The 26,939-nt window shown below is 42.2% G+C and overlaps 1 pseudogene; it reads left to right on the top strand.

The window, feature by feature from the left end:
- Nucleotides 1-321: 321 nt before the first annotated feature.
- On the top strand, nt 322-21,679 carry LOC134737078 (putative uncharacterized protein C8orf44; annotated as a pseudogene).
- Nucleotides 21,680-26,939: the final 5,260 nt, after the last annotated feature.

The raw sequence follows: 26,939 nt of genomic DNA, 5'->3' as shown, positions 1-26,939 counted from the left end.
GGCGCACACTTTAGGAAAAACCAATATAGACAATAGTGCCTCTTGTTACAGTTTTTGCTTTTATCAGTGTGTTGGAAAAGGTCCTCTTTATCCCCAAGATCAGTTAATGCTTCCTTATGTTGTCATTCCTGTGGCCTTTTTTCCATTTAATGTTTAAATCCAGTTGAAATGTATTTTTGTATATGATGTAAAAGACATTCAGCTCATTTTGTGTATGTATTTATTGATTGAAAAATGCCAGTTATTTCCAAACCTTGCATTAAATGTGTTTTTGTTTTTGTTTTCAGGTATGGAACCCTTCAGATCAAAGCTTACCAATAAATTCAGTATGTAGAACAGATTAACGTAGTTGAAGTGAGGAAGAATGAGAGTTATCCCAACCAGCCAGCACCCCCTACCCCCATTCCCACACTTTCCCTCATGGGAGGCTGCCGGGAGCACTTCAAAAACCACTGGAAAGGCCGGCACGGTAGCTCACACCTGTAATCCCAGCACTTTAGGAGGCCAAGGCAGGCGGATCATCTGAGGTCAGGAGTTCGAAACCAGCCTGGCCAACATGGTGAAACTCCATCTTTACTAAAAATACGAAAATTAGCCAGGCGCAGTGGTGCACACCTGTAATCCCAGCTACTCGGGAGGCTGAGGCAAGAGAATCACTTGAACCTGGGAGGCGGAGGTTGCAGTGAGCTGAGATTGTGCCGTTGCACTCCAGCCTAGGTAACAAAGCAAGACTTCGTCTCAAAAAAAAAAAAAAAAAACCCATTGGAAAAATTCATCTTCTCATAAATGACTAGAAATGCCACCTCCGTAATACACTACATTAAAAATTTTACATACTCAAATTGTTTTTCTCTTTTTGTGCCAAGTCATACTTAAGGGGCCCGAAAGCTTTATAACATAACAAAAGAAGAAACTGAAATGTCTAATAAATGTGTACATAACAGTATGAGTTGTTTGTGGTTTTTTGGCCTATAAAATTAGCATAGATCTTTAAAATAATATACAGCATTGGTAAGAGCTGAATAAATACCTTTAATATAGAGAAGGTTTAACTTAGTAAAACTATGTTTGGTAGATAATGTGTGTCAAAAGTTTACAATGCTCGTATCCTTTGATCTACATCTCACAGGGTTTCACCCTAAAGAAATAAACAGAAATGTGTGAAAAAAATTTGCTATTGTTTATATTATTGACAAGATGATCAATAATAGTGTGGGACTGGGTAAATGAATCATGGCACATCCCCATGAGATGGGATATTCTTCAGCCATAGAAGTGATATTGTAGAAAGAAAAATATTGAGTGCTTGTGATGAATCTGGCACCATACCAAGCACCTCATTTATACTGTCTTAAGCCTAACAATGCCCCTATACGATAGGTATTATTCCCATTTATAGGTGAGAACACACTCAGAAAAGTTAGGTAGTTCAAACAGCTAGTTAGGTAGTGTAAGGTAGTGTTGCTGGAATTCAACCCATGTCTATTCTTAACCCTTATTCTTAGCCACTGTCATAATGATACAGGAAAATACTATTTACTGATAAGTTTATAGTAATTTAACTGACATTAAACATCAAATGAAAACTCCTATATGCAATCCCTTCCTTTCCAAAGTTCCTAGGCTTGGTAATTTTTTATCCTAAAATGAATTTATATGTTTTTTATTGCTTATGGAAGTATTACATGTCTACTCTTAAGAATTCAAACTGTACAGAAGATTATAAAGTAGCTGCATCTTTAGTCATAAATTATACCCTCTGTATATGATAGGATAGATTCATAGGCTCTTTCTGTTCCCTCAATTCTGTTCTTGCTGTGGTATCAGCTTGTGGGCCCTGGTTGGGGATAGAGATGAACTAGAAAGGCAAACTGAGTGGAGTGCAGGTGTGGGTGGTTGACTTTCACCACAGGTGATTAGAAACACTGATTCTGGAGCCAATCTGGCTAGATGGAGTCCCAGCTCTTACCAGCTGTTTGGACTTGGGCAACTAATAGGAGTGCTTACTGTGTGATATGCGTACATGGTTTCCCCATTTGTCTTTATGAGTTAGATATTTTTATTCCCTTTTTATACAGATGAAAAACTAAAATTCAGGGAGGTTACGTATGGAAGTAGAATGAATCATTAGACCCATTTCTAGGACTACAGACAAGATAAATACTGAAAGCTGCTTGTCCAGGAGATAGCAAAATGCTGACAAATGAGAAACAGACCTGCATAGCCATCACACCCTCTAGAACCAAGGGGTAGTGTTTTAAGATAGAGGACTGGGTGAGTATCAGAAAGCTGTGCTTTGAAAACCTGACTGCTTTTAAGTATTTCCTGTTTTGTTCTCATTTTGTAGGTATTAGAATTATTTCTGAATTGTCAGTCTCTCATTTGTGCTTTGGGGAAGCAGAAAAGGCAAAAGGGGTCTTTGGCCATCTTCTGCTGGAGCTTCCAGGGAGGATGTGTCTCCAAGAGACGAGATGTGCCGGGTGTGAAATCCCAGAAGCCCAAGAGGAAAAGAACCACAGGGAGGAAAAGACTATCCAAAGGCTTCTGGAGTCTTCTGTGCTCTAACCTTGGAAGGTTTTGAACAATATTTCTCAGAGGATAGCCTTTCACTTACTCATCTGTCCAGCATGACTCATCCCCAGGAGTGTTGAGTAAGTGAAATTTTGCTGTATTCTTGTTTTTGTGACTTACAAACTAGGATGTTAAGGAGAGAACATGAACTCTGGAGTCAGACCTGTTACCTCGGACATGATACTCTTAGCTTTGTCATTTAGTATTTGAGTAATTTTGGGCAAGCTAACATCTCTGGTCTTTCTCATCTGTAAAATGAGAATAAATGAAACCCACTAACCAGAATTGGTATGAAAATGAAATGTGGCAGAAAAAAAAATGAAAGTGAATAGTATCACCACTGACACAAGCAGTAAAGGCCCTTCCTGTCTCCATCAGGTATGGATTTGGGGCAACATTTGGCCAGGTCTTGTTTATCTTTCTGTTCATCTATTCTGTCTAATTCAGTGCTTTGTTTACAATGAATGTCTTACAAATGCTGACTGAACAACACTAGCATAACTGCATGAACAATAGGTAAATAAATTTTAGATGTGTTTTAATGTTTATTAATCTATCCTGTCAAAGAAGAACTGTGAGTTATAGATAAACAGGATGCCAGGTCAGGGCTGAAGAGTTGGGCAGGTTGTTATCTGCATGGGGTCACTAGGCTCCAGTAGAGAGGTGGGGGCTAAGCTCTCACCCCCTCTGCAGCCACCTGGCACCCGGTTTCAGTTTCCTGAAAGGGAGCCTTCTACTAGCTGACGACTGCCTCATCTCTTCTGAGGTTTCCTCTTATAAACAACTTTCTCTGCTTGATTTTTTTTTTGAAATTATGAAATACTTAAAATGTAAAGAAGATAATGTGACACACATTTACCCATAATTGAGATTGCCATAATTGCTATAACTTTTTCAAAATTTTGACTTAATTTCAGACTTTTAGAAAAATTGGCCAGGTGTGATGGCTCATGCCTGTAATCCCAGCACTTTGGGAGGCCAAGGTGGGTAAATTACTTGAACCCAGCAGTTCGAGACTTGCCTGGGCAACGTAGTGAGACCTCATCTCTACTGAAAACAAACTAAAAAAAAAAATTAGCCAACCATGGTGGTGCATGCCTGTAGTCCTAGCTACTCGGGAAGCTGAGGCAAGAGGATAGCCTGAGCCCAGGGGAGTTGGGGCTGAAGCCTGGGTGACAGAGGAGTACCCTGCCTCAAAAAAACAAAAAAAAAAAGAAAAAAATTCTTTATATTACAAAGAATTCCCATATACCTTCCACAGTTTCCCAAATGTTAATATTTTCCCACATTTGCTTTATCCTTGTCTCTCGATATTACATATGCTGGTTATATTTTTCTGAACCATTTAGGAGAAATTTGCATACATGATGACTGTTTCCTCCTAAATACTCTAGTTCTTATTTTCTAAAAATAAGGACATTCTCTTACACAACCACAGAACAATTATAAAAATCTAGGAAACTAACATTGATACAATACTTTAATCTACATACCTTATTCAGATTTCACCAGTTGTCCTAATAATGTAATAAAATTATTTCTGGATTATGTCTATCTCATTTATAGTAAAAGAAAATCCTGGATCATGCATTGCACTCTGTTGTGTATCTTTAGTCTCCTTCACTCTGAACACTTCCTCAGTCTGGCTTTATCTTTCCTGACATTGACATTTTATAAAAATACAGGCCAGTTTTTTTCTTTTTTTTTCCTTTTTGAGATGGAGTCTCAGTCTGTTGCCCAGGCTGGAATGCAGTGGTGCAATCTTGGCTCCCTGCAACCACCGCCTCCCCGGTTCAAGCGATTCTCCTGCCTCAACCTCCCTAGTAGCTGGGACTACAGGTGCCTGCCACCACACCTGGCTAATTTTTTGTGTTTTAGTAGAGACAGGGTTTCACTGTGTTGCCCAGGGGTGGTCTTGACCTCCTGAGCTCACACAAACAGCCCACCTCGGCCTCCCTGAGTGCTGGGATTACAGGCGTGAGCCACCACGCCTGGCCCAGGCCAGTTACTTTTGCAGAATATCCTTCAATTTGGATTTTTCTTCTCTTTTCTTCCCTTCTTCCCTCTCCTCTCCTCTTCCCTCCCCTCCCCTCCTCTCCTCTCTCTCCCTCCTTCCTTCCTCTCCTTCCTTCTTTCCTTCCTTCTAAAGCATTTTAGGTAGAGCTAAAACTTCACCTCTTCACCCATCTCCTGTTCTCCCTGTTTTTTCCTTTGTCAAGGAACCTGCTTTCTAATGTGTTTTTGTCCTTTTACTACATATGATAAGATCTATAGATACTGATTTTTTGGTATCTATTGAGACTTGCTTTTTGACCCAGTACATGACCACTTTTATAAATGTTCTGTATAATATAAGAAAGAATGTGCACTCTTCAGTTCTTTAAATGAGTTAAGTGTAAAGCACTTACAACCAGTGCCTGTTGCATCATAAGCACCATGCAGTGTCAAATTTTTAAAATAATAATATGAATGTACAGTTTTATATAAATCCAATAGCTCAAATTTGTTAACTGTCTTGTTCATATTTTGTATGTTTGAGCTCTCAATTTTTAGATAAGTTCATTAAAACCTCCCTGTGATTGCGATATGTACACTTTGGCATGTCTCCTACCAACTTTGTTTCCCTGGCGTGGGAGTGAGAGGTCCAGGCCAGTCATCTGGATCCTGTCCCCTGATCCTTCCTGTAAGTGAGGGCTGTGCTTCACTACACAGCAGAGAATTAAGACAGAAGTCTGGGCACTGACTGAGCAGAAAGGGCATCACAAGGACATAGAGGTTAATGAATTCAAACAGACTGAGAATCACAGTGGCGTTGCCATCTCCCCTTTTGTAAGCTTTTGCACTGCAGTGCAATCATCACTTGCTGCCCTCTGATATTTCTTCTCTGAAAATGCCTCTTCTGTTCTCTCAACACTAATTCCTCAGAAGTTTAGGCCAATTTTTTGGATAGTAGTCACCAAATTCCCTGTTTTTAACATTTCAAAACTACATTTCAATATTCACCTGATACTTATGGGACCGGAAGCTTGAAGAGAAATGTTTCTTAACTGATTAGATAAATATTGAATATTGTTGGCTGTACAGTGGTAAACAAAATACACATGGAAATTTCAGAAGAGTGGAGACATGAAACAAATAAATTGCTGAGAGGATAGAAAGCTGGACTCTATAAGGGAAAAAATAAGTGGGGAAGGATGTGCCAAGAGTAACATCCCAACCGGCTCTCGGAAGGTCATGGACCAGGGCAGACCTTGGCCACTAAGCTCTGAAAGAAGCCACGAGGCTGGAGCACATGCAACCAGGTGGTGTCCGAAAGACAGGGGCTAGTTCCCAGGGGGCCACAGGAGAGCTTTGGGTTGTGTTCTAGGGATGGGAATCCATTGAAGGGTTTTAGGAAAAGAGTGAGGCCAGGTGCAGTGGCCCACACCTGTAATCCCAGCACTTTGGGAGGCTGAGGTGGGTGGGTTACTTGAGGTCGGGAGTTCAAAACCAGCTTGACCAACATGGTGAAACCCTGTCTCTACTAAAAAATACAAAATTAGCCAAGCATGGTCGCGCATGCCTGTAATCCCAGCTACTTGGGAGCCCGAGGCGGGAGGATCACCTGAACCCAGGAGGCGGAGGTTGCAGTGAGCTGAGATCGTGCCATTGCACTCCAGCCTAGGCAATAAGAGTGAAACTCCATCTCAAAAAAAAAAAAAAAAGAGAAAAGAAAAGAGTGAGATGACTGGATTTATGGTCTTAAAATGCAGCTGTAGCTAGTAGGTAGAGAATGACTAGAGAGGGTCAAGAGTGGAAGCAGGAGCCAGGTGTGGTGGCTCACGCCTGTAATCCCAGAATTTTGGGAGGTTGAGGTGGGTGGATCACTTGAGGTCAGGAGTTCAAGACCAGCCTGGCCAACATGGTGAAACCCCATCTTTACTAAAAATGCAAAAATTAACTTGTGTGGTGACATGCACCTGTAGTCCCAGCTACTCAGGAAGCTGAGGCAGGAGAATCACTTGAACCTGGGAGGCGGAGGTTGCAGTGAGCTGAGATCACGCCACTGCACTCTAGCCTGGGCGACAAAGTGAGACTCCGTCTCAAAAAAAGAAAAAAAAAGAATTGTTTACACAGTTCATGGTGACCACCATAGCCACCTTATAAGTCTGGAAGGTCTAGTGTTATAACCATAATTCCCTCCCCTTATTTGAATGTTTTGAATATTTTGTTAAAAACTTTTCATTTTGAAAAAGTCAAACTTAACATAAGAGAATAGCACAATAAACATCCATGACTTTGATTCAATAATTCTTGTTTGCCAATATTCACATCACCTGGCTTTTTTTTCTTTGCTGTAGTATTTTAAAGCAAATCCTAAATATTATGTAATTTTGTTCCTTCATTAATCAAGGATCCATCTCTAAGATTAACATTTTCTTACATACTACAAAGGCATGTTCATGAAACTAATAATTTATTGGTGATATCTAATATCAATTCCATAACCAGATATCCCTGATTATGTCAAAAATATATTTTTACAGTTGGTTCGTTTGAATCAGGATCTAACTAAGGTCCACACAATGCATTTGGTTGTTAGATCTTTTAGTTCTCTTTTAATCCAGGACACTGCTTTTTTTCCCTCCTTTTTACTTTCACTCTCTTTAGAAAATGTATGTCATTGACTCATAGAAACTGAATTAATTGTCCTGTTAAAGTCTCAATACTATTATAAATAACAAAAATTCTTAAATTAAAAAAAAAGGACTAACCATGGTGTTTGAGGCTTAACTTTAAACTTCAGCAAGTCAGATTATCACTTTGGAATTGGAATGTTCTTTGAAGTATCTGGCATACAGTCCAGTCCAGTGAACCATAAAACTTCCTACTTGGCACACATATTGCACGTTGTTTAATAAGAATGCTTATTGCACATTAATAAGAAAGCTTGTGCTTAGTGTTTTTTGTTTGTTTGTTTGGAGATGGAGCTTTGCTCTTGTCACCCAGGCTAGAGTGCAATGGTGTGATCACAGCTCACTGCAACCTCTGCCTCGTGGGTTCAAGCAATTCTCCTGCCCCAGCCTCCCAAGTAGCTGGGATTACAGGTGCACACGACCATGTCCAGCTAATTTTTGTATTTTTAGTAGAGACAGGGTTTCACCATGTTGGCCAGGCTGGTCTCGAACTCCTTATCTCAGGCAATCCACCCATCTCGGCCTCCCAAAGTGCTGGGATTACAGGCATGAGCCACCACGCCCGGCCATACTTAGTGTTTTAATTTATCATCCAGTCTTCTCAGGTGCTTGGCCTGCTTACTGTGATTTGACAACTGTTATTAAGTTAACAGAATCTAAAAATAGCACACAGTTTCTCAGACATTTTTAGAAACCATTAAGATGATGCTTCAGTTTGCTAACCTCAGCCTTCACTTCAGAAATTAGAAAACTAAAAATAGTTGAAATGAAGGTAGCATCAGTAAAAACCAAGTTTGTTTCCACTTTGAGGATATATAGAAGGAGCCATGACCAAATAACACATGTATTCTTCAACCCAGTGTCTGTCTTCACCAAGAACGACTTTGATTGGCTGTAGTTGGCCACTGTTGCCAATGGAGTAGAGAGTCTTGCTACCTGCGGGAACTAGAATTACATCACTGGGTTTTTTGGCTTTATTTCTTCAGTGGGGTGTAGTGTATGAATATTATTACAAAATAAAATGATTTAAAAATATCCATCTAATGTTAACCATTTTGAATTATTTACTGATTTGATGATTCAAAGCCAGTGTATATTTACAGAAAATGGCGTTTTTGTCTCCCATTGAATCTGTGCTCATACGTTCTAGGCTTAATACTGATTCTACCACTTGCCAGCTCTATGACACTAGAGAAATCATTTAACTTTTCTGTTTTTTTTTGTTTTGTTTTGTTTTTGTTTTTTTTTTGTTTTGAGACAGAGTCTCGCTCTGTCGCCCAGGCTGGAGTGCAGTGGCGCAATCTCGGCTCACTGCAAGCTCCGCCTCCCGGGTTCACGCCATTCTCCTGCCTCAGCCTCTCCGAGTAGCTGGGACTACAGGCGCCCGCCACCACGCCCGGCTAATTTTTTGTCTTTTTTAGTGGAGACGGGGTTTCACCGTGGTCTCGATCTCCTGACCTCGTGATCCGCCCGCCTCGGCCTCCCAAAGTGCTGGGATTACAAGCATGAGCCACCGTGCCCGGCCTAACTTTTCTGAGCCACAGTATCCAATGTGTAATAACCACATCACAGTAAATGGAGTATCTATCACCTAAAGCATTTATCATTTCTTTGTGTTTGACACAGTGGATTAAAAATTTAGCTTGGGTAATTCTGGGTGTGTTTATTGGATCAGGCCTTAAACTAGGAGGCATTTTACAGAGACACATTAGTTACTTTGAGATGAAAGAGGGTTAGGAGCCAAGATCCTTGAATTGTCAAACAGCCAGTTACTATGGCTTCAGCCACTCCTCCTTGATCCCTATAACAGATAAGTGTTTAGAGGACCAGGCTGGACAGACACTGGCCATCAATACATCCAGAACCTTGACGTAGTGTCTGGGATGAATTGAGTGGATGACCTCCCCACATTTTCACTGATAATTAGTCATTCCCAAAATTAGTGTTCCCATAGCTTTTTGGATTCATCATATCCTGCCTTGTATTATATTTGCTTGTATACAAATATATACCTTCCGCTAAACTATAGGTATCTTGAGTAGGGATCACATTGTTTATCTTTCTAACTTCCTGTGCTTAGCATAGCACTTTTAATGTAGTAAGAACTAGGTAAGTGTTTCATTTAATTGAATTGGCACTCAGAGCCAGAAAACATCATAGCCAGTTATCCTGGTGCTGTTTATTAAATAAGGCAGTCTTTCCTCACTGATCTAAAGTGCTACTTTGAACATGTATGAAATCTTAAATGTATGAACTTGAGTTATTTTGTGGATTCTGTTCCACCCCACCGCTCCACTTATCTTTTCCTGGTCAGTACCGTTCTGCCCTGCTTACAATGTAGTTTCATAGTTCTTTTTAATATCTCATAGGTCAAGTCTTATTTTATCACAGTTGTTTTTCAAACTTTCTTGGCTATTTTCTTTCTTTTCTTTTTTTTTTTTTTTTTTGAGATGGAGTCTCACTTGGTCGCCCAGGCTGGAGTGCAGTGGCGTGATCTTGGCTCACTGCAAGTTCCACCCCCCAAGTTCACACCATTCTCCTGCGTCAGCCTCCCAAGTGGCTGGGACTACAGGGGCCCACCACCATACCTGGCTAATTTTTTGTATTTTTAGTAGAGACGGGGTTTTACCGTGTTAGCCAGGGTGGTCTCTATCTCCTGACCTCGTGATCCACCTGCCTTGGCCTCCCAAAGTGCTGGAATTACAGCGTGAGCCACTGTGACTGGCTGGCTATTTTCAAACATTTGTCTTCCAAATAAACTAGAGAATCAACTTTAAAAAATTGCCATTTGGATTTTAATAAAAATGGCATATAATTTATAGGTCGATGTGAAGATACTTCCTTTTTTATTTATCTTTTTGAGACGGAGTTTCGCTCTTGTTGCTCAGGCTGGAGTGCAATGGCATGATCTCTGGCTCACTGCAACCTCTGCCTCCTGGGTTCAAGCAGTTCTCCTGCCTTAGCCTCCCAAGCAGCTGGGATTACAGGCATGTGCCACCACACCTGGCTAATTTTTGTATTTTTAGTAGAGACGGGGTTTCTCCATGTTGGTCAGTGTGGTCTCAAACTCCCAACCTCAGGTGATCCACCTGCCTCGGCCTCTCAAAATATTGGGATTACAGGTGTGAGCCACCGCGCCTGGCTGATACTTCCCTTTTTAAATGGGTTTTAACATTTCTTTTTTTTTTTTTTTTTTTTGAGACGGAGTCTTGCTCTGTTGCCCAGGCTGGAATGCAGTGGCGCGATCTCCGCTCACTGCAAGCTCTGCCTCCCAGGTTCATGCCATTCTCCTGCCTCAGCCTCCCAAGTAAATGGGACTACAGGCGCCTGCCACCACGCCTGGCTAATTTTTCGTATTTTTAGTAGAGACGGGGTTTCTCCGTGTTAGCCAGGATGGTCTTGATCTCCTGACCTCGTGATCCACCCGCCTCAGCCTCCCAAAGTGCTGGGATTACAGGCGTGATGAGCCACCACGCCTGGCCTAACATTTCTTATTAATTTTGTTTCAGGGTATTTTATAGTTGTGATTATTATAAATGGGATTTTAAACATATTTTTAAACTTTCTCATGTATACAGATAAGGAAACTGAGGCACAGAGAGGGGAGGTAACTTACACTGGCTCTCACAGCTGGTAAGAGGCAGTCAAATGTGTCATGTTCCAAGGTCAGTGCCTCTTCCTGTGTCTTCCCCAATACCAATTATTTTCTTATTTTCTTTTTTTTTTGTTTTTGAGATGGAGTTTCACTCGTTGCCCAGGCTGGAGTGTAATGGCGCAATCTCGGCTCACTGCAACCTCCGCCTCCCGGGTTCAAGCGATTCTCCTGCCTCAGCCTCCGAGAATTACAGGCATGTGCCACCACCCCGGCTAATTTTGTATTTTTAGTAGAGATAGAGTTTCTCCATGTTGGTCAGGCTGGTCTTGAACTCCTGATCTCAGGTGATCCTCCTGCCTCGGCCAAAGTGCTGGGATTACAGGCGTGAGCCACTGCGCCTGGCCTATTTTCATTTTTCATTACATTTTGAAACTTTAAAAGATACATGAGACATAAGACTTTCCGTTGCATTTCTTTTTCTTTTTTTTTTTTTTTTTTAAACAGAGTTTCCCTCTTGTCGCCCAAGCTTAAGTGCCATGTTGCAATCTCGGCTCACTGCAACCTCCGCCTCCTGGGTTCAAGCGATTCTCCTGCCTCAACCTCCCGAGTAGCTTGGACTACAGGCGCCCGCCACCACGCCTGGCTAATTTTTGTATTTGTAGTAGAGACAGGGTTTCACCATGTTGGTCATTCTGGTCTCGAACTCCTGACCTCAGGTGATCCACCACCTTGGCCTCCTACAGTGCTGGGATTACAGGCATGAGCCACTGTGCCTGGCCACATTTCTTAACTAATCAGTAGGCTGCCTGATAACATACTTTTTAAACTGCTTTTTCATCTCCTTTGGCCACTTGTCCAATAGACTAATGGTGTTAATTATGTATTTGTAAGAATGCAGTTTACATATTGGATAGAAAGTTTTTAAGGATTCTGTTTTTCCTCATATCTTCTTAAATAGCCTTGGGTCTTCTTGCTCACTAATTCCTCCTTTCCTCTAATTATTCTAACTTACATGTTCTGTAACAACTTCTTATCTGAAAATTCTACTGCCAGCACATATTACAGTATATTAAGTATTTGTTGTTGTATGGAACATCCTTATCTTGTTAATGTTATAGTAGTAGTAATAGTAAATAATAATAATAGCTCTCAAATACTGAGTGCTTTCAGGTGCTATATCTCATTTAATCCTCACTGTGACCCAATAAGATATCCTCATTTTACAGATAAAGAAATAGTCGCAAACAGATTTACCAACTTGCCCAAAGACATGCTATTAACAAAAGGAAGACCTGTCAAATTCCAAAGCCCATGTTCTTCATTATCATGCTGTCTAGTCCTCAAGTGTAAAGTCAACTCTCCGTGGGGAAAACAAAAAGCTCTTTATTGTGTTAAGAAAGAAAACTTCCACACTAATTTATTAAAATTCCTATACCAATTTATTAAAGGCTTTAAATAAAAAAGATTTTCAGTTTTATGAAATATTTTCTCAGCATTTGTAAGAACTCTGCTGTCTCCCATCTCCCATGCTTACACTGGCTTCCCCTGTCTCTTGGGGTCCCGGGGCATTGCCACTATGACCTCCAGGGGGCACTGTTTCCCCTTTATTATTGAAGCTTAAGCATTTGACTCATTTCCTGAAGTACAGATGAAACAAGGCAAACTTTTACAAACTTTAACAGACCGGGCTGGGTGCTCATGCCTGTAATCCCAGCACTTTGTGAGGCTGAGGCGGGTGGATCACTTGAGGTCAGAGGTTTGAGACCAGCCTGGCCAACATGGTGAAACCCCCTCTCTACTAAAAATACAAAAATTAGCCGGGCGTGGTAGCGCACGCCTGTAATCCCAACTACTCCAGAGGCTGAGGCAGGAGAATTGCTTGAGCCCAGTGGGCGGAGGTGGCAGCGAGCTGAGGTCGCACCACTGCACTCCAGCCTGGGCAACAGAGTGAGACTCTGTCTCAAAATAAAAATATAAAAATAAAAACTTTACAAAGGTCTCCAGGCAAACAGAATGCAAACAGTACAGGAAGTAATATACAACTAGATAATTCGGTTCACTAAATGCAGGGTAGACATTTCAGCATTTGACACTGTAAAAGGATTCCTCTTTACCTTGCTTCCCACTACCTGCACAAAGCAGAAGCCACCATTTCCTAACCTGCATAATGTCCTCAAGCAAGCTAAATTCTTCAAAAGCCAGCTCCAAGATTGGTAAGACCAGTTCCAGCTTTCTTCTAAATTCCAGTTTCCAGGCTCGGTATCTGCCTCCTCCCTAGATGGTGGGCCCTAAGCTTTTTGACCCTCTTCTAGGAAGAAGGCATTGCTGAGCTCTAAGGTTCTAGTTTTACCCTGTTGTTGGGAGATGGTTATCTATGGGTTTCTGTGTCCCTGCTTGTCTGGCCTTAGAATGTCGAGAATGCAAGCCCTGACTCCTTTCATTATCTATTACTGCATAACAAATTACCCTAAAACATAGGGGCTTAAAACAACATTTATTTTCTGACAGTTTCTGTGGGTCAGGAATCTGGATGCAGTTTAGCTGGGTTCCTCTGGCTCAGGGTCTCTCACAAGATACAATCAGGGTGTGGGCTGGAGCTGCTGTCACCTCGAGGCTTGAGATGATCACTCATGTGGCTGTTGGTGGGCCACAGGTCCTCACTGACTGTTCGCTAGACATGCAGGTCCATCAATAAGGCAGCTTGCAACATGGCAGCTGATGAGATGATGCCCAACACAGAAGCCACAGTCTTTATAACCTCATCTCTAAAGCAACTTCTCAAGCCTGTAATCCCAGCACTTTGGGAGGCCGAGGCGGGCGGATCACGAGGTCAGGAGATCGAGACCATCCTGGCTAACACAGTGAAACCCCATCTCTACTAAAAATACAAAAAATTAGCCGGACGTGTTGGCGGGCGCCTGTAGTCCCAGCTACTCGGGAGGCTGAGGCAGGAGAATGGCATGAACCCGGGAGGCGGAGTTTGCAGTGAGCCGAGATCGCGCCATTGCACTCCCGCCTGGGAAACAGAGCAAGACTCCGTCTCAAAAAAAAAAAAAAAATAAAAATAAATAAATAAAGCAACTTCTCATCTCTTGTGTCGTATTCAGTTAGTTAGAAGTGAGTCAATAAACTTAGCCCACAGTCAACTGGAGGAATTACAGGAGGCAAGAACCATTAAGGGCTACCTTACAGGCTTTCAGCCAAACTATGCTTGATCCAAGCCGTTTCCTATGGTTGTGTTTGCAGTGAGCAATCTTGAGGAATGAGGTAACATCTCCCTCTGGGACAAAAAGCAATCCCACTGCTTGTTATAATAGCAGTGGGTTCCCCAAGATTATTGTTGTTCGTCAGCTGCAATGCAAACCCACTGTCTGGGCCCATGCATGTCGCTCCTGTGAACTTGGGACTTGGGGGCAAGAGAAACTGATACAAACATTCTGATGGGCATGGCTTTTTTTTTTTGTCTGTACTGTGAGTAATAAAGTTCTTTTTCTCTGGCGTAGGTGTCTCCTGTCTTCCTCCAGCATTCACAAACCAGGAACAGGCTAGCTTTTTGACCTGTAAGTAGCATAAAATCAAATCACAGACCTGACAGTTTGACTCAGCAAGACAACTTTAACAGAATTGCATATAGCCCTTCAAGAACCAGCATTCACATTTTATTTAACAAACATGTATGTTTGTTATTATACATTTTATTTAACAAACATGTGTTTGTTATTATACATTTTATTTAACAAACATGTATGTTCCAGGTATTATTCTAAGAGTTTATAGATATAAACTCATTCTATCCATGAAGTAAGTACTATTACAAGTCCCTGTTTTATAGATGGGGAAGAAGATGCACAAAGATGTTAAGTAACTTGCCCAAATCAGGCAGTTTTTAAGTGTCAGAGCCCCATTATTCAAACAGAAACAAATACAAACAGCGGACACGATGGCTTATGCCTGTAATCCCAGCACTGTGGGAGGCTGAGGTGGGCAGATCACCTGAGGTCAGGAGTTCGAGACCAGCCTGTCCAACATGGTGAAACCCCATCTCTATTAAAAATACAAAAATTAGGCCGGGTGCGGTGGCTCACACCTGTAATCCCAGCACTTTGGGAAGCCGAGGCAGGCGGATCACGAGGTCATGAGATCAAGACCATCCTGGCTAACACGGTGAAACCCGGTCTCTACTAAAAATACAAAAAAAATTAGCGGGTGTGATGGCACACGCTTGTAGTCCCAGCTACTCGGGAGGCTGAGGCAGGAGAATTGCTTGAACCCACAATGCGGAGGTTGCAGTGAGCTGAGATCGCGCCATTGCACTCCAGGCTGGGCCATAGAGCAAGACTCCATCTCAAAAAAAAAAAAAAAAAAAATTAGCCGCCATGGTGGCATACGCCTGTAATCCCAGCTACTCAGGAGGCTGAGGCACGAGAATTGCTTGAACCTGGGAGGCGGAGGTTGCAGTGAGCCGAGATCATGCCACTGCACTCCAGCCTGGGTGACAGAGTGAGACTCCATCTCAACAACAACCACAAAAAAGAAATACAAACAACATTGCTACAGAGTCTATTGACCCACTGTATCATGCTGACTGTGTTAAGGGCTAGGAATGGATGGGGCAAAGAGAAGATAAGGGAAATGATCAAACAGTTTAATTCCTCAAAACAGTTGTTGAGATCATCAATTTAAAGAGCTTTTTATTCCTAACATAATATTATAGTTTTTATTGCTTTATTATGTTTTTGAAGGATAAACTCTTCTGGTCATATTGATATACACTTTGATTCAGTGTGCTATACTTGGCTTGTTAGGATTTGATCGAGAAAATTTGCATCTATATTCAGACTATGTATTCAAAAATGGTTTGTCTGCAAAAAAACCTACCCATGAACGTTTATAGCAGTTTCTTTATTTATAATAGCCAAATTGGCAGCAACCAAGATGTCCTACCCTAGGTGAATGGATAAATAAACTATGGTACATCCATACAATGAAATATTGTGGGCGCTAAAAAGAAATGAACTAGCAAGCCATGATAAGATGCAGGGGGACAACTTAAATGCATGTTGCTAAGTGAAAGGGACCAATCTGAAAAGGCTACATACTGTATGATTCTAACTACATGACATTATGAAAAAGGCAAAGCTATGGAGACAATAAAAGAACAGAGGTTGGTGGTAGGGAGGGATGAATAGGTGAAACATACAGGATTTTTAAGATAGCAAAACTAAGCCAGACATGATGGCTCACATCTATAATCCCAACACTTTGGTAGCCTGAGGCAGGTGGATTGCTTGAGCTCAGAAGTTGGAGACCAGCCCAGGGAAACATGGCAAAACTTCCTCTCTACAAAGAATATAAAAATTAGCCGGGCATGGCAGCATGCACCTGTAGTCCCAGCTACTTGGGAGGCTGAGGTGGGAGGATTGCTTGGGCCCAGGAGGTCAAGGCTGCAGTGAGCTGTGATTGAGCCACTGCACTTGAGCTTGAGAGACAGAGGGAGACTCTGTCTCACATATACACACACAAAAAGTGAAACTATTCTGTATGATACTATAATAACAGATACATCATTATACACTTGTTAAAACCCATAGAATGTACACCACCAAGAGAGAACCATACTGTAAACTATGGACTTTGGGTGATAAAGATGTTTCAATGTAGGTTCATCAATTGCAACAAATATACCATTTGGGTGCAGATGTTGATAATGGGGGAGGCTGTGCATGTGTAGGGGCAAGGAGTAAGTGGGGAATTTCTGTACCTTCTCAGTTTTACTGTAAAGCTAAAACTGCTTTTAAAAAGTCTATTTTTAAAAATAGTCTATCTTTGAAACTTGCAGTGTACTTTAAAATGTAAAATATTGGTAAGGTGTGATTGTGTATAATAAGTTTTTGTTAACTTCACTCTACCTGTGCAAGTCCCCCATGCGCTTGGCCTTTCCTTTCTGTCTGTTACCTCCTCCTTTCCTAGGAAGTGTAAATGGCACGGTCCCCACTTGGGCTCTCTTCCTTTACTCCATTGTCCTTTTCTTAAACCTTCCTAAGCCAGGTTCAATCCAGCTGTCTGCCTCCTCCATGGCTATATCAGGGCTGCAGAGCTTTGCTGGAGAAAAAGCACGATGGTGAAGATGACACCCTGTATACAACTCACAGTCTCCAATCTGGACTCATCCTTCAGTGTTTCTTCCTTCCAATTATTTCTGTTTCTCAAATCAGAGCTTTCTACTTCAAACGTGTATAAGATTTTTTGGGTTTTTTTTTTTTTTTTTGCTTGTTTGTTTGTTTTGTTTTTTTGAGACAGAGTTTCGTTCTTGTTGCCCAGGCTGGAATGCATGGCGTGATCTCAGCTCACAGCAACCTCCGCCTCCCAGGTTCAAGTGATTCTACTGCCTCAGCCTCCTGAGTGGCTGGTATTACAGGCATGTGCCACCACGCCCGGCTAATTTTGTATTTTTAGTAGAGACAGGGTTTCTCCATGTTGGTGAGGCTGGTCTCAAACTCCTGACCTTAGGTAATGCGCCCGCCTCAGCCTCTCAAAATTCTAGGATTACAGGTGTGAGCCACCATGCCTGGCCCTAATTTGTTTTCTATTTGCTGCCATAATAAATTACCACAAACTCAGAGGCTTAAAACAACACGAATTTATTACTATACAGTTCTGTACGTTAGAAGTCTGACATGGGTTTCACTGGACTTGGCAGGACTGTGCTTCTCTTTTGGAGGCTCTAGGAGTGAATCCATTTCTTTGCTTTTTCCAGCTTCTAGAAGCCACCTACATTCCTTGACTGTGGCCCTGTTGTCCACCTTCAAACCTGGCAATGTTGCTCTCGCTGACTATTCTTTCATAGTCACATCTCTCTTTGACTCTTCTATTATTGCCTCCCTCTTCCACTTTGCCCAGGCTGGAGTGCAGTGACTTGATCATGGCTTGCTGCAGCCTCAACCTCCTCGGGCTCAGGTGATCCTCTCACCTCAGCCTCCTGAGTAGCTGGGACTACAGGCATGGATGTCACCAAGCCCAGCTAATTTTTTTGTAATTTTTGTAGAGATGGGGTTTTGCCATGTTGCCCAGGCTGGTCTGGGACACCTGAGCTCAAGCGTTCCATCAGCCTTGGCCTCCCAAAGTGCAGGGATTACAGGCATGAGCCACGGCACCTGGCCCACTATTTTTCTTTTTTTTTTTTTTGAGACAGAATTTCACTCTTGTTGCCCAGGCTGGAGTGCAATGGCCTGATCTCAGCTCACTGCAACCTCTGCCTCCCGGATTCAAGCAATTGTCCTGCCTCAGCCTCCCTAGTAGCTGAGATTACAGGGATGCACCACCACTCCCAGCTAATTTTGTATTTTTAGTAGAGATGGGGTTTCACCATGTTAGTCAGGCTGATCTTGAACTGCTGACCTCAGGTGATCTGTCTGCCTCAGCCTCCCAAAGTGCTAGTATTATAAGCATGAGCCACCATGCCCGTCTTTGTGTTTTAGTGTTTTGTTTTTTTTTTTTTAAGAGACAGGATCGGCCAGGCGTGGTGGTTCACGCCTATAATCCCAGCACTTTGGGAAGCCAAGGAGGGCAGATCAAAAGGTCAAGAGATGGAGAACATCCTGGCCAACATAGTGAAACCCCGTCTCTACTAAAAATACAAAAATTAGCTGGGCATGGTGGCGCATGCCTGTAGTCCCAGCTACTCGGGAGGCTGAGGCAGGAGAATTGCTTGAACCTGGGAGGTGGAGGTTGCAGTGAGCCAAGATCACGCCACTGCACTCCAGCCTGGCGACAGAGTGAGAGTCCGTCTCAAAAAACAAAAAAGACAGGATCTTGCTGTGTTGCCCAGGCTGGAGTGCAGTATCACAATCATATCTCATTGCAGCTTCAAACGCCTGAGCTCGGGTGATCTTCCTAGCAGCTGGGACTACAGGCACGAACCCCTCTTCCACTTTTAAGGACCTTGTGATTACATTCAACCCACCAAGGATATTCTATCTTAAGGTTAGCTGATTAGAAAACTCAATTCTATCTGCAACCTTTATTCTTTGCTGTGTAATGTAATGCATTCACAAGTTCTGGGAATGAGAACATGGACATCTTCAGGAAGCCATCAATCTGCCTATAATAATGGGTATATATTTTATATATGTCATTTACATAACAGTTCCCCTTATCCGCAGGAGATACATTCCAAAACCCCTAGTGGATGCCTGACGCTGCAGATAGTACCAAATCCCCTACATATACTATGTATTCTCCCATAAAATCACATTGTATAGGACAGGCAGTGTATATAGCATGAATACACTGGACAAAGGCATGATTCACATTCAGGGCAGGACAGAGTGGGATGGCACAAGATTTCATCACGCTACTCAGAATGGCGTGCAATTTAAAACTTATGAAGGGTTTGTTTCTGAAATGTTCCATTTAATATTTTTGGACTACAGTTGACCATGGGTAACTGAAACTGTGGAAAGTGAAATCGCAGATAAGGGGAACTACTGTATAATATATCTTATACAGTAGTTGGTATAAAATTTTAAATTTTACCATGAATTATTTTCTTACTATGGGTTTATCTCACTTAAACCTCACAACCCTATGAAGCAAGAGCTACATTTACAAATGAGAAAACTAAGGCTAAGAACGTTAGGAAATGTGGCCAGGCGCGGCGGCTCATGCCTGTAAACCCAACACCTTGGGAGGCCAAATCACCTGAGGTCAGGAGTTCAAGACCAGCCTGGCTAACATGGCAAAACCCTGTCTCTACTAAAAATACAAAAATTAACCAAGTTTGGTGGCATGCGTCTGTAATCCAGGCTACTCGGGAGGGGGAGGCACGAGAATGGTTTGAACCCAGGAGGCAGAGGTTGCAGTGAGGGGAGATCGCGCCACTACACTCCAGCCTGGGCAACAAAATGAGACTCCATCTCAAAAAAAAAAAAAAAAAAAGAAAGTTAGGAAATGTTTCTGGGGCAGGGCTGGTAAGCAGCAGAATAAGATTTGAACCCAGGGCTGTTTAAAGCCATATTCTTCATCACTATGCTATGCTGAAATTGGTTCAAATTGTAGTTTTCTATTTTCCAAGAAAAAAGATTATTGTAACGAAAATTGGATTCTGTTTTTGTCGGAAGAATAGTTCAAGGACTATGAATCAGTTAACATTTAAATAAACATATTGTCTTTCTGAATAACAAAATTGCCTTAATGTGCAGCTTATACTTTTTCGAAATGAATTTTATATGATCACAGACTTTTGGTAACTGTTTTTTTTACTTTTTATCCCATGCCCTACATTTCTAAATTGTTAGTACTGCTTGATTTTAAGAAACCAGGCCGGGCGCGGTGGCTCACGCCTGTAATCCTAGCATTTTGGGAGGCTGAGGCGGGCGGATCACGAGGTCAGGAGATCGAGAACATCCTGGCTAACACAGGGAAACCGCGTCTCTACTAAAAATACAAAAAATTAGCTGGGCGAGGTGGCGGGCGCCTGTAGTCCCAGCTACTCAGGAGGCTGGGGCAGGAGAATGGTGTGAACCCCGGGGGTGGAGCCTGCAGTGCACCGAGATCGCGCCACTGCACTCCAGCCTGGGCGACAGCGAGACTCCATCTCAAAAAAAAAAAAAAAAAGAAACCAAACACTGGCCCGGCGCGGTGGCTCACGCCTGTAATCCCAGCACTTTGGGAGGCCGAGGCGGGTGGATCACCTGAGGTCGGGAGTTTGAGACCAGCCTGACCAACATGTAGAAACCCCGTCTCTACTAAAAATACAAAATTAGCCGGGCGTAGTGGTGCACGCCTGTAATCCCAGCTACTTGGGAGGCTGAAGCAGGAGAATCGCTTGAACCCAGGAGGCGGAGGTTGCTGTGAGCTGAGATCGTGCCATCGCACTCCAGCCTGGGCAACAAGAGTGAAAACTCCATCTCAAAAAAAAAGAAAGAAAAAGAAAAAAACCAAATGGGTGTAAGTTCTTCCTAGGACTGTGAGTTTTGAGTTTATTTGTAGAGTTTAAAAGTAAACATGACCCCAGGAAGTCATGTGGTCCAGTCTCTTGCCTTGAATACCTCAAATTACCACTTTTTCATTGCTATTTAGAGAGAGGTAGAGGATTCCATTTTAGGCATAGAGAATTTTCATTTCCCTGATCTTAGTTGTCTGCAGTATTTTCCTCTACCTGTTTTTCAGATGATTGTTTTTCAGTGCAATAAGTAGCAAGGAAATGATTTATCTCAGCAGATAGATAGTAGTAATCTATCCCAATCAGGTGTTGAAATAGCAAGTAATGAGATGAAATCTGAAAGAGGTGGTTGCAGCCAAATAAAATGCCTGTAAAACTTTCAAACAGTATGGTACCAGGCATAAAGAAACAGCACAAAGCAGAAATGGTGCAACAGAACTGTAATGTACTGAGGAATACATTCAACAGTGGAAGCAATCCACATAGTACAAGGAAAAAATTAAGGTGCTTTTTTCACTTTTCATTGTTTTATACCAAGGATTTAAAATCCCCTGCAAGGCGGGGCGCGGTGGCTCACACCTGTCATCCCGGCACTTTGGGAGGCCAGGGCAGGCGGATCACCTGAAGTCGGGAGCTTGAGACCAGCCTGACCAACATGGAGAAACCCCGTCTTTACGAAAAATACAAAATTAGCTGGACATGGTGGCGCATGCCTGCAATCCCAGCTACTCGGGAGGCTGAGGCGGGAGAATTACTTGAACCTGGGAGGCAGAGGTTGCGGTGAGCTGAGATCGCGCCATTGCACTCTAGTCTGGGCAACAAGAGCGAAACTCCATCTCAAAAACTAAATAAATAAATAAAAATAAAATAAAATAAAATCCCCTGCAAACAGTGCATCTTTGTGCCTTGTACCTTATGTCTTAACACAGTGCTTTGCAGAGGAAATGTTTGTTGAATCAGTAACATTTATATGCACATGACTGTCATAAAAGCACCTTGCAGATATCTAGAAGAGACATCACAAATGGCTCATTTAAACTACATAAAAACTAAGTGGCTGTTCAGATGGCCAGATTCAGATTCAAATTCCAATCCCTAGCAGATTATTAGCTATTTAAAGGCCTGGATTAGCTGGGTGTTGTTGTGTACACCTGTAGTCCCAGCTACCCAGGAGACTGAGGTGGACGGATTACTTGAGTCCAGGAAACTGAGGCTGCAGTGAGCCAAGATCATGCCACTGCACTCCAGCCTGGGAGACACAGTGAGACCCTGTATCAAAAAAAAAAAAGCCTGGGAGTGGAGTCAGGGGAGGGAGGTACATGTGAAGGTTTCTTACATAGATATGTCATGGGGGTTTGTTGTATAGATTATTTCATGACCCAGGTATTAAACCCCAGTACCCAACAATGTTATAAAGTGCCATTTGAGCATGGTGATGATATTTTAAAATTTTACCTCTCTGAGCCTAGCACAGTACCTGGCACACACTAGGTACTGAACAAATAGTTATTGGATGAAGGAATATATATATATATATATTTATATAGATAATATTATATATAAATATATAAATATATAATATATACGTACATATATTATATATTTATATTATATATACTCATATATTATATTTATATTATATATACATATATTATATATATTTGTATTATATATACTTACATATAATATGTATTTATATTATATATGCTTACATATAATATATATTATATATGCTTATATATAATATATATTATATATGCTTATATATAATATATATTATATATGCTTATATATAATATATATTTATATTATATATGCTTATATATATATATAATATATGCTTATATATATTTATATTATATATGCTTATATATAATATATATTTATATTATATATACACTTATATATATTATATATAAAAATATATATTTATATATTATATATATATTTTTTGAGATGGAGTCTCGGTCTGTCACCCAGGCTGGAGTGCAGTGGCACGATCTCGGCTCACTGCAAGCTCCACCTCCCACATTTATGCCATTCTCCTGCCTCAGGCTCCCGAGTAGCTGGGACTACAGGCGCCCGCCACCACGCCTGGCTAATTTTTTGTATTTTTAGTAGAGATGGGGTTTCACCGTGTTAGCCAGTATGGTCTCGATCTCCTGACCTCATGATACACCCGCCTCGGCCTCCCAAAGTGCTGGGATTACAGGCGTGAGCCATGCGCATGGCCTAGACATTACATTCTTAGATGATATCAACCCAAAGGGATGTAGAAGGTAACTAACATTATGCATTTTTTGTTTGTTTTGAGACAAGGTCTCACTTTGTGGTCTAGGCTGGAGTGCAGTGGTGCAATCATGCCTCACTGCAGCCTTGACCTAACTAACTCAAGTGATCCTCCCACCTCAGCCTCCTGAGTAGCTGTGACCACAGGTGAGCGCCACCACTCCTACCTAATATTTCTATCCTTTTTTCTTTAATAGAGATGATGTCTTGCCATGTTACCCAGGCTGGTCTGGAACTCTAGGGGTAAAGCGATCCTCCCACCTTGGCCTCCCAAAGTGCTGGGACTACAGACATGAGCCACCTTGCCCAGCCACATTATCACATTTTGCTTTTTTATGCATTCCATTCATATAAATGTTGAAACATGTACACTCACATATAAACTATGTATTTGGGGGTGTGTGTGTGTGTGTTTGTGTGTGTGTGTGTGTGTGTGTGTTGTGTGTTTTGAGATGGAGTCTTCCTCTGTCACCCAGGCTGGAGTGGCAGGGGCGCGATCTCGGCTCACTGCAACCTCCCAAACTGCCTCGGCCTCCCAAAGTGCTGGGATTACACGCCGGGCCTAAACTATGTATTTGTGACCTCTTATATTAATACGTTGTATGTGTTGTAAAATATAAACCCCAAATTTTAAAATATAAAATAACCAATATATTTAAAGTAATTTAATGTTATTTAATTTTTTTTTTTTTTTGAGACAGAGTCTTGCTCTGTCAGCCAGGCTGGAGTGCAGTGGTGCAATCTTGGCTCACTGCAACCTCCATCTCCCAGGTTCAAGCAATTCTCCTGCCTCATTCTCCCAAGTAGCTGGGATTACAGGCATGTGCCACCACGCCCGACTAATTTTTGTATTTTTAGTAGAGATGTGGTTTCACCATGTTGGCCAGGCTGATCTCAAACTCCTGACCTCAGGTAATCCGCCTGCCTCGGCCTCCCAAAGTGCTGGGATTACAGGCGTGAGCCACTGCACCTGGCTTAAAAATTTTTTTATAGAGACAGGATCTCATTCTGTTGATGTGCTCTCCACCTTCAAAGCCTGCAATGTTGCATCTCTCTGACCATTCTTCCATAGTTACATCTCTTTCCCTGACTCTATTCTATCACCTCCTTCTTCCACCTTAATTTTTAATTTTAGAGATGAGGTCTTACTCTGTCACACAGGCTGGAGTGCAGTCGTGCCATCATAGCTCACTTCACTCCAGCCTTAAACTCCTGGGCTCAAGTGATCCTCCTCCCTTAGCCTCCTGGGTAGCTAGGACTACAGGCCTGCACCACCACAGCTGGCCAATTTTTTTTTTCTTTATTGAGACAGGGTCTCACTCTGTCACTCAGGGTGGAGTGTGGTGGTATGATCTCAGCTCACTGCAACCTCTGCCTCCGGGTTCAAGTGATCCTCCCACCTCAGACTCCCAAGTACCTGGGACTACAGGCATGTGTCACCACACCTGGTTAATGTTTTCTATTTTTGGTCGAGACAGAATTTCACCATGTTGCCTAGGCTGGTCTCAAACTCCTAAGCTCAAGTGATCCCCCCACCTTGGCCTCCCAAAGTGCTGGGATTATAGGTGTGAGCCACCACACCCAGCCCCAAACATTTTTTTTTTTTTTTGTAGAAATGGAATCTTGATGTGTTGCCCAGGCTGGTCTTGAACTCCTGGTCTCAAGCAATCTGCCCACCGCAGCCTCCCAAAGTGCTGGGATTACAGGTGTGTGTCACTGCACCTGGCCTTAATAGTATTTTTTTTTTTTTTTTGAGATGGAGTCTCGCTCTGTCACCCAGGCTGGAGTGCAATGGCGTGATCGCGCCTCAGTGTAACCTCTGCCTCCCAGGTTCAAGCGATTCTCCTGCCTCAGCCTCCCAGGTAGCTGAGATTACAGGCGCCTGTCACCATGCCAGGCTAATTTTTGTATTTTTAGTAGAGACAGGGTTTCACCATGCTGACCTGGCTGGTGTCGAACTCCTGACCTCGTGATCCGCCCACGTTGGCCTCCTAAAAGTGCTGGGATTACAGGTATGAGTCACCGCGCCCGGCCCAGTAGTATTTTGTTAATAGTAGAAAAGACTTTTTGTCCAGGCACCGTGGCTCAGGCCTGTATATCCCAGCACTTTGGGAGGCCGAGGCGGCAGATCACGAGGTCGGGAGATTGAGACCATCCTGGCTAACACGGTGAAACCCCATCTCTACTAAAAATACAAAAAATTAGCCGGGCGTGGTGGTGGGTGCCTGTAGTCCCAGCTACTTGGGAGGCTGAGGCAAGAGAATGGCGTGAACCCAGGAGGCGGAGCTTGCAGTGAGCCGAGATCGCACCACTGCACTCCAGCCTGGGGGACAGAGCGAGACTCCGTCTCAAAAAAAAAATCTTGATTTAACACTTTGTGATACAGTCATTAGAAAGTCTAATTTTGTTTAGTTATTCTAATACTTCGCTTTAATGGCTGTCATAGCTGAAAAGATATTTTGAAGAGATATTTCATAAAGATATTTAGATTTAAATAGAAGAGATGCATTGTTATTGGCTATATCTATTAAAGTACTCATTTTCTTTTTCAGTCCCATCATCCAGTTCTGTAAAAGTTTTTGCCAAAGTTTGACTAGTAAATTTCCATTCTCTCTGCTGTCAGTCAGTAACTCATTCCTTCCTTCCTTCCTTCCTTCCTTCCTTCCTTCCTTCCTTCCTTCCTTCCTTCCTTTCCTTTCCTTCCCTCCCTCCCTCCCTCCCTCCTTCCTCTCTCAATCTCTCTCTTTCTTTCTCTTTAATAGAGACGGGGTCTCACTGCGTTGCCCAGGCTGGTCTCAAACTCCTGGGCTCAAGTGATCCCCCACTACTCAGCCTCCCAAAGTGCTGGGATTACAGGCATGAGCCACTGTGCCCAGCCTCAGTCAGTAATTCTTGCAAACGACTTTAAAGACACTGCCTTTTATTTTTTCATCAAATAAATTTTAAGACCCACTGAAATGCATGAATTGGAAAATGTTTAAACAAGTAGAAAATTGTGTTTCAAAAATTCCAGTGCAATATATATATTAGAGTTTTAATAGGACACGAACACACACACACACAGTTTCCCATGCAACAAAGTCACATACTGATAGAAATATTTCCAAGACACTCTGTCCAAACTGTTTATTTCAAAACCCATCTATACTAAAGGGAGTGGGAAGGAAGGAAGTTAATCTCTCACTCATTTCTAAAACTTTACCTTAAAAGAAAATGTGCAGCTGAGCACGGTGGCTCACATCTGTAATCCCAGCACTTTGGGAGGCCGAGGTGGGCAGATCACCTGAGGTCAGGAGTTCGAGACCAGCCTGGCCAACATGGCGAAACACTATCTCTATTAAAAACACAAAATAAGCCAGGCAGGGTGGCCCATGCCTGTAATCTTAGCTACTCGGGAGGCTGAGGGCAGGAGAATCACTTGAACCCAGGAGGCAGAGGTTGCAGTGAGCCAAGATCATGCCATTGCACTCCAGCCTGAGCAACAGGAGCAAAACTCTGTCTCGAAAAAAAAAAAAAAAAAAAAGAAAAAGAAAAAGAAAATATGTATGTTTAATATCCTCTATAGAGAATAAAACCCACAGGGATTATCACAGAAAAGGTAAAGAAATCTGAATCACTTGTATTTTTTGTCAGCAAAAATGCATAATTCTTCTTGATAGTCAAATACTCTTTTAAGTAATAACAACCAGAGCTTGTGTAAAGCTGATTTTGGTAGTAGATATTATACTAAGAGATTTTTTATATACATATGTATCAACTCACTTCATCCCCAGAACAACTCAATGCAGTAGATACTATTATCTCCATTTCACCGATGAAGAAACTGAACCTCAGAGAGTTAAATGATTTTCCTGGGATTACATGG

The sequence above is a fragment of the Symphalangus syndactylus genome, chromosome 7, assembly GCF_028878055.3.
Source record: "Symphalangus syndactylus isolate Jambi chromosome 7, NHGRI_mSymSyn1-v2.1_pri, whole genome shotgun sequence".
NCBI lineage: Eukaryota > Metazoa > Chordata > Mammalia > Primates > Hylobatidae > Symphalangus > Symphalangus syndactylus.
This window is presented reverse-complemented; position numbering and strand designations above follow the sequence as displayed.